The 9,516-nt window shown below is 29.8% G+C and overlaps 1 pseudogene; it reads right to left on the bottom strand.

The window, feature by feature from the left end:
• Nucleotides 1-3,445: 3,445 nt before the first annotated feature.
• On the bottom strand, nt 3,446-3,881 carry LOC106309265 (annotated as a pseudogene).
• Nucleotides 3,882-9,516: the final 5,635 nt, after the last annotated feature.

The following is a 9,516-nucleotide window of genomic DNA, read 5'->3' as shown; positions in this document are numbered from 1 at the left end:
CCGTTTGTGTGTTGTGAGGAAGAGAGCTGTGGGGAATGACATATATATAGAGAAATTTTCGAGTTGGGTAGTTGAAATATACCAACGATTTTACGAGGAATATTTTACATGGATTTTACATGGTTTTAACATAATATTTACAACGACTTTACGACGAAATTAGGTAAGCTAAAGCACATTGAATACACGTTTTCACCTAAATATAACGGTAACATGTTTCGTTGTAATGTCGATGTAATGATTACGACGTATTTCTCATTCCACGTACATTCGTCGTAAACTTACATAGATTTTACGACGAAAACTATTCGTCGTAAATTTACATGGCGTTTACGACGAAAGATGGATTCCTCGTAACTGCGTTGTAAACACAATGTAAATTTACGATGAAATATTTTCGTCGTAAATGTTCGTTGTTATGGGCACGTTTCTTGTAGTGATTTGATCGTTATTTTAAATAAAAATTTGGATATGTGTTTTTCTACAAATAAAAAAATATTAAAAGAAAATGTCTATTAAAAGTGGAGTAAACCACACACTAAAATGTTAAGAAATTTGCTTCATATTTATATTTAGTTTTTTGATTAATTATGTCAATTCAAATTGTTTTTTGACGTGATAACTTTTATTCTTTTTATAAACGTTATAACCTTTAACTGACAATAATAGCTTAAATTCAAAGACAAAATTTTAATTTAGTTAAAATTATAGTATGTTAAATAATAAAATTAGTAACTGGTTAATAACAACTTAATAATATTATTGTTTAAAATTTTAGGTTTTGTGTGCTACATTTTTATTGATTTTTACAAGATTAGTTGTAAATATATATTTAATAAACTAAAATTATTAAAACTATTTTTTATCTTAATAAAATTATTTTTATTTCATTTTAATAATTTTGTACCATATTAATAATTGGAAACAAAAGTATCTTACTGATTAACATTACTTATCAGATAAAATAAATTCAAAACAATGAAAATAAATCAAATTATATTGAAATTTATTACATGAATGACTAAAAAAACAAATATATCTTTTTAGTCAAATATAATTATAACTATATTTTAATAAAAAAAATTTAAGCAATATGCATCAAAATAAAATAAATAAAAATCTGAATAGTTAGGTATTAGTTTTTACTTAAGTTATTCAATTTTTTTGGTGAATATAATATTATAAATATAACAACAAAAAGTTATTCAGTGGGTTTGGAACCCCTCCCTTCCTCCTTTGAGTTTAAGCAGATAAACAGAATAAATAACACAGAGACAGTGTTCTGTTTTTTTTATCAACTAGACAGTGTTCTGTTTTTAAACTATAAAATAGAGGGGAGGAGCATGATACATGAAACGACAAATCCTCCCCATATATTTAAGAGACTGGTTTTAATATTAAGGCCTTGAAATGCCTTCGACTGTTTTGCTCCCTCCAAACAAAATAGATGCATGGGATGTCATTTTTACAAGCGATAAATCTAGTTTGTTAAGCATATTACGCAGAAACGAGTGTATTATAGGGTTCAAGTCTGGGTTAACACAAACCCCTAACAATTTGTGACAAAGCTGCGACCAGACAGTGTAAGTGAAGGGACATGCAAAGAACAGATGATGTATGCTCTCCTTCAGTTATCTATCATATTAAGTATTTTTAATGGGATTAGTGACATATATTTAGTTGAAATAAAAAGAGAAAACTGGAGTCACTTGTTCACGGATGGTTGTTAATACTTCATATATACTTACACGTCTCACAGATTTTTAAACACTTTTACTATGCGATGTGTAATCTTTTTAAAAAGAAATGCGATGTAATCTTTCTTTTTTGGGAAATTTGGGGAAAAAAACCAAAAGAAATAAGCTATTGTCCCTTTAGAATGATTTTACTAATTCATGTCCCCTTAGTACAAATTATAAGGAAACCCCACTTTGGTCCTTTACAATTAGATTTACAAAAATAATTAAAATGTAAAAACATAAATAATAATTAAATAGAGTTATAATATGGTATAATAAATGTAAATAAAGTTAAAAAATCCCAAAATCCAACTGTCTCCAACGCTTCTCCATGGAAGGTCGACGATTCCAGTGTACGCCGTCAACGTGTTCTCTCCGGCGCATCTTGGTTCGCCTGCGAACTCTAAGTTGTGTGCCATCTTTCCTTCCTCCTTCCTTCTTCATCTGTGGTATTTCTTTATTTCCTCCTCTTTTGTTTTTCCAACCTTATTTTCTCTATGAACCCTAAGAGACCTTGTTTTCTCTGACAGTGTAAATCGGCGTTGGCACGAGGCGGACGAAGCTTTCATATCTGATTAAGAACGTAGGTGTTCGATTTTCATCTCGGTTCTTTTTTTCCCAAAATTGAAGGTTAGGTTTTGAGATCCCCTTTTCGAGTATGATTTCTTAAAAAGATTTTGTTGATGTGCATGTATTAGTAAAATACTGAATGGCTTAGAAACTCAAATTGATTCAAGTTTATTGTTGGAACAATCCTTTGATTGTCTCTAATAATTTTTAATTTCATAGTTCAAACCAGCAACTGCAGTTTTTGGTGCATCGTGGACTGATTGGCATCGTGCATTCGCTTTGATAAAGTAGGTTATATATTTCTGTAACGTATTTTCTTCTTCTTTTAGACCAAGTGGAAATACATAATATATTATTGTTATTCCAGCATATGCAGCAATTGTTCGAGGATGGTTTAGAGCTTAGCCTATGCGACTCGACTGGGAAAGGCCGTGGCAGGTAATATATCTTTCTCCGGAACTACATTCGAGAGCTTGGTATGCTTATACCAATTATTCTTTTTAACAGGAGAGGCCTATATGTGTGTGTTATGGAGCTATAGGAGGTTGCATTGTTGGACAAATTCTCTCATTGAGTTTGATGGTTTTGCTCAGGAAACGCAAGAATTTGAAGGTAGCTTAGAAAAGATTGATGTGTCTGGATCTGCAGAATGAGTTTTGTGTTTTTTTTTACTTGATTGCTAGGTAGATTGAGAGGCAACAATAAGGCATTGTTATCGTTGGCTTGAACAAAAGTTAAGTGATTTCCCACACAGTGAATCAAGCGTTTGAGAATTGCAAAATTCTAAAGTCAACAATCTGCAGACTTTAAATTCAACCATGTTTTGGTAAACGCAAATGATAAAAAGCCTACCACCGTCTTTACCATATAAAATGGGAGTTTTCACACATTGGAGTTAACCAGAGCAACTGACTTAAAAAATAATACGCCCACCATGGGGACTCGAACCGACAACCACAAGGTTAAGAGCATTGAGCTCTACCAACTGGAGCTAGACGGGCTTGGTGCTTATAAATTCTGTTAACACAAACTTAGTATATCTAGACGCAAGAAACTATGAGCACACACAAATGGCATTACAGAATCACTGAATCAATAAACGAAAAAAAAGAACGCAGTAGTACAAGAACAATTTATTAAAACAATTTGAGTTTCCCTTTAGAGATGGCTTTGAAAGATATCCTTGTTGTTCCCAGTTAAGCCATAACAGGAGGAGTGCCTAGCACCTAAAGTAACAGCAAAGTAAAGATAAACAGTGCAGAGGAATGCCAAAAGAAGCAATGCTGTTAAGAGATATCGATGCCTGTTAATAACCGTGGAGCAGCTTCCCAACTCTTCCCACTGCTTCTTTAGAGACTGGTGTCTCCTTAATGGTGAAGATACAATCCCATCAAGAACTATTTCTTTGACAGAACCATCTGGATTTTCATCAATTGTAAGCCACTAATGCAACAATTCGAATCTTAATCTAGAGATCAGTTATGTGAACTTTTCGACCTGCTAACCAATTGGGAAATGATATTATTAGTCTATATAATTGGCATCACGGGCACAAACCAAGCTTAACGTCATTTCAGCCAATCATCAACCATGGATCCCGTCGTCCAATGAAAAAGACTCAAATTTAGGGAACAATATTTAAAAAGGAAACAAAAAAAACATTTTAATAGATTTAGGAAATATTCGGTAACCGTCTTTTTCCTAAATTTTCGGATTTTGTTTAAAAATCTAGTAAAACTTACATTCTACCAATGTTAGAAAAGAGATGAACTCGTAGATAGGGAATACTGAGTTTATAGATAAAAGAAAACTGCGTAGAATGTATGTTCTGTCAAGACAGATATGAGAATATTTAGTATGTCATGTGATCTATCAAAAGTACAGAACATAGAAGGAATTGTAGATTTGTTATTCTTCCACACTAGATGGATATGTTTTCGGTGTATTGCACATTCTACGTATGGTAGATCACTGTGTTTTTGGTGTATTGCGCATTCTACGTATGGTAGATCATTGTGTCTTATCTAGACTGCATTTTCTAAGTCTCCGTAGATGGTAGATCTGATATTCTAACATTTTTAGCCTCTTTTTGAACTTACTATTCCAATTTTTTTTTGAATCCAAAAATATTTTTCATATATGAACATGCTTGACTACTTCATGTTTTATATTTTTTTTAATTTTTTTGCACGATAAATATAATGGTATGAATTTTTAATTACAAAAAGGCTAGTGAAAGTCAAAAAGTGGAAAAATTGATTTTGTATTAAGGGGACAATAGCATAGATTAGTTGTTTTTTTTTTTTTCTAAATTTCCCTTCTTTTTTTATGTGATGTAATCTTTATATGTAGAAACTCTGAGTTTCATCAGGACAATGGCATTAAATGATTAAACTACAAATAAGTAGTTATCATATATATATACATTAATCCATACATTAGTTTGTGTATTCATATTCAAGCCTCTCTTCTGTTTTTTTTTTGTTTCACTTGAATTTTTTTATTTTTTGGTAAAAAGTTTCATTTGAAATTTGACGTTAGAAAAGTTCCAAACCCATAGAAAATAACAAGTGAAATGGATCATCTTAAAATTAAACCCAAAAGGTGTTTCCCACGTTTTTTCTCAACCGTGAGCAACCTTTAGAGGATAACAAATAACAATGCTCCTACACAAAACTATATTAAATATATATATACTGTAAATTAAATATCACTATTTAGAAATAGCATTTAAATATTTTTATATTACTGAAATGTTCTGGGAAGTTAATAAAAATATACTATAATTTCATTAAAGATAATTTAATCCAAACACACAATTATTAAAAGTGAACAGCAAAATACATTTGATCACACATGGATATTAACTTATTAGCTAATAAAAGTAATTTATATTTTATTCAGTTATTATATTTTCCCTTGAGTATATAAACCATGAATAAAATTATTAGCTTAATGTAATTAAACTAAGCTGATACAAATATTATAATAGATATTTTAACTTGATAATAATTAAAATATTTAAATAAATATTTTTCATATGATGTGATAGATTAGGATCTATATTTCTTGATTCATTGTTTTGTGAGTTATTCTATCAGAATATGTAGAATATTTAAAGCTATTGTGAGTAGATTAAAAGGACGGATTAACATATTTCAGTAAACATGAAGGACAACCACTGGAAAACGACTTGAAAGACAGATTAACTACATTCAGATGATAAAAGTATTCAAAATTAAACTTGAACGGATACAAAATAATGGATTAAATAAAAACATTATCTCATTTTGATTTTCATTCATATGTAATTATACTTTTATATGAAAATAAACTTAGATTATTCAATATGTAAATATACAATAATTTCAAATATAAAAAGATGTTAGATTACATTACATAATTTTGTAATAACTATTTTTTTTATATTATTATGTTAATAAAATTAGTTTGTTATATATAAAATGATATATCATCATGGCGAGGGCTCAAACTTAATTCGTTTTTGTATAAGATAATTTTTAATGTACCACCATTGATGTTCTGTTTTCTAAATGTTTATAATATACCAAAACTAGTGGTAACCAAAGGTAGTTAAAATTTGAGGAAATGTACGTAGACGTACGGTTTAGTTATATTCCATGCATATACCTTAGGCAACAATTATATGTAGAATATTATACATGAAAGGCTATAGAGATCTAATTAATTAATTATTCAATGATTTTTAATAATTGTTAGAAAGTCTTACTTAACAAATATTTTAAATGTAAAATTAATGTGTTGTAAAGATTTGAATATATAATAAAACTGATGGAAATCTATAGATATTAAAATATATGTGAATCAAGTAAATATATCGAACTAATAGATGAATGATATTCGAATTCACCTGACAAATTTAACGTTATTTGATGTAGTATATGTTTTCATTTCAGTGAAAGCAAAATTTAATTTTTCTTACGCTGCGACATATATGATTTTTTACGCTACATCTATAAAACAATGAATAAAAAAGTCAGATAAACGATGAATATAAAAATGTTCAAAGGCATCCCATTACATTATGTCATGTGAATATAAGTCTATCATTTAAAATCCATTTGAATATATGGAGAAAGAGTTCATCTATGAACTACGTACACTTTTATTTAGAAATTAGTTTGGACTCTTTCATAAATTTGAGATATCACAGACTAATAAAAAAAAAGATGAATCAGACCGCTTGTCCGATGAATCATCCCCTGGCCCCTAGTGTCTCGATCTCGCTTTTTTCATTACCATCTTTCTTTGGCCTTTAATCAATATTGAAATATATAAAAGGCCATGAAGCATGAAGGGGTTATACAAACTAGATCCATGAATAAACGATTGAAAATATATAATGATTTGATAAATAATAAATTTGATCTCTTGAGAAAGTCCATGCTAAGTTGTTGTCATTCCCACAGCTTTTCTTAATTCATAGGTAACACCTTCATCCAAAAATTGGTACTTTTCAAGCTCCCAAAATTTATATTATGTAGTCATGTAGATGGCCACTAATTCTTTCGCGTTTGACCTTCACAGAAACATACATAAATTCATTTCTAATTAGAGTACCTTATCTTACCTGAGTTTTTGGATGGAATTAATACCAAAAAAGAAACGAAAAAAAACATTAATACTCCTAATAATCATTTTCCAAAAGTAACAATTTTTTTTCTGGTAAGAAAAAAAACAATTCTAATAATGATAATAATATACGATGACGTACATACTTCTGATCGAGTACGTAATTTTCATGAATTCGGACTTCACCATTGATTCTTACTTTACAATAAAATGTTGATGTATATATTACAACATGGTTTCGTGTTTGTTTTGATCAAAAACGTGTTCTATCCTCCATTCAATCAAAATGCAGTACTAAAGACGGTGTATTCGAGGTGGGTTTCGCATTAGTTCTAGAAAAAAATCATTTAACTTGCAGAATTGACGAAGAAGAAAAGCCCGGCATGCTACAGAACAAAAAATGACGATGAAAGTGCTGTGACGAGCTCGAGTCTATACCCGCAGGGAAGGGTGCTTAAACGGTATATAATGCTTTAGGATGAAGCGAGCTGCATCTATGTTACAGGGAATATATGACTTAACCCGATAAAATGAATATATAACCTTGACAACAAGGACGACGAACTATCTTTTGTCGTCGGAACACTTCCCAACTATAAAAGGAGGGCTCAGTCAACAGAATAAATAGACTAGCACATATCTTTTATTTCTCGCTCCAGCCTCCAAGTTTCATCTTATTTAGACTAGAATTTCAAATTACTGATGCACTAATTATATTTGTTACGTTTGACGTGTTAGTCCCTGAGATGCTATTTTAGTTGCGTCCACTCAAATCATATGTACTTTAGTATTAGTAAAGAAAGTTGATCCAAAGACTACCGCAGGACCAAGACCTTAATGTAAGTATTTGGGATCAAATTTATTTTTATTAAGTGATACCACAAACACCAAAGGACTTCTGAAAATGGAGACGATGGTCCCTTCTTATTCCACCTTTTGTCCATTCGATGTCAATAAAATTGTTTCTTTCTCATTTATTTATATTTCTGATCTTCACTTTGTAGCTCCTTGATATTTGCCTTTTCTTTATGATTTGTAATCATTTTCTAGTTTATTTTATGTTTGTTTTCAGTGGAGGAGATCTTCTTCTTAAATATCGATAAACAATGTCCTTCTGGTTTAAGTTTCCTAGCTTTGGTGCTAAATGCTTTTGTTTTGTTTTATTCCCGCCTTTTAAACACACTCATTTTTGCAACTTAAGAGTGCTTTCCATAGTGGTGTGACCACAAGCTCGCTATATGTCTTCGGTTTCCCCCATTTTATTTGTGCATCAATATGAATATGTATACACTTACATATGTGCTACATGGAAACTTTCAAAATCTAGGCATGACATGCTTTTAAAATTTGTTTGCTAATATCTTCTTGCATTTTTCCTTTCAAGATTGGAATTGCTATAGTTTTAGACCACTCTAGAGGTTAAAGCTTACATATTCTGATCCGTAAATCTTATAACATTATGTATATATCGATCTTATATGCATTTTCAGTAAGAAAAAATATATATATCAAGCATAAAACACCACTTCAACATCTATATAATTATAATTCCTGTAAGTTTCTTACGTGATATTGTGGCCTAATTGACTACATTAGATATAAATTTGTTATAATCATGTCTTTGTCAATATTTTATATAGATGGTTTAAAGGTATAGCTAATAAGAAGGGTCCATATATATATATACAGAAATGCAAACTGACTTTGAATATATCAGATCCAAACTGGTTAAATTTACGCTGTTCACATCCTTAGAAATTAGAACCGTATATATGCATGGGATAGAAAGAAACATATGCAATGAGTGAAAATAAATAGAAAGCCTTAGCTCGGAATGTCACATAATCAATTACTACGTTATTATACAGTGTGAAGAAATAAGAATACACAGTTCAAAAAAAAGAAATAAGAAATAAGAATACATAGTCATGTAATGTTTTTATAACTTACACAAGAGGAAGATTGAAATTTTATGTAACGGTATACCAAAAAGACGACCTCAAGATAGAAAATAGTGGATTTAAAAGAAAATCGATAGAGTAAGGACAAGTTTGTACTTGTTTTGCTTGAGGAGGAGAATCCTTAATAGGTTAATGGTAATTCGATATCATTAAGTACGTAATAATCAAATTAGGTACGGTGGACAATAAAATAATCGAATTCATAATCTAGGCATGACATTCTTTGAAATCCGCTATATATTAATTGAAAAACATTTGAAAAATTAGAACCTTAATTTTGTATTAATTAAAAAAAACTCCAAATCCTAGGTGGCACTCTAAATGCCTTCTAAATTTCATTTCAAAGAATTCTAGAGCATCTAATATAAAGTATAGTTTAATCTAATGGTGTCACATTATTCCATAATTATATAACACTAAAGAACATTATATTAACCTAAAATATATGAAGTGTGTATTCTTTCCTTAAATAAAAGATACGGAATTACCTAATATGATTTACATATATACGGAAATTAATGATTATGAATAATAAAGATTTGATAACAATTTTTGCATCCTTCTTCATTTTTGTTTAAATTTATATTATTAAAAAAACTTAAACAATCACATTAACCATATAATAAAAAAAA

This window comes from Brassica oleracea, chromosome C8 (assembly GCF_000695525.1).
Source record: "Brassica oleracea var. oleracea cultivar TO1000 chromosome C8, BOL, whole genome shotgun sequence".
Taxonomy (NCBI): Eukaryota; Viridiplantae; Streptophyta; class Magnoliopsida; order Brassicales; family Brassicaceae; genus Brassica; species Brassica oleracea.
Note: the sequence above shows the minus strand (reverse complement) of the source record. Positions and strands in the feature narration are given on the sequence as shown.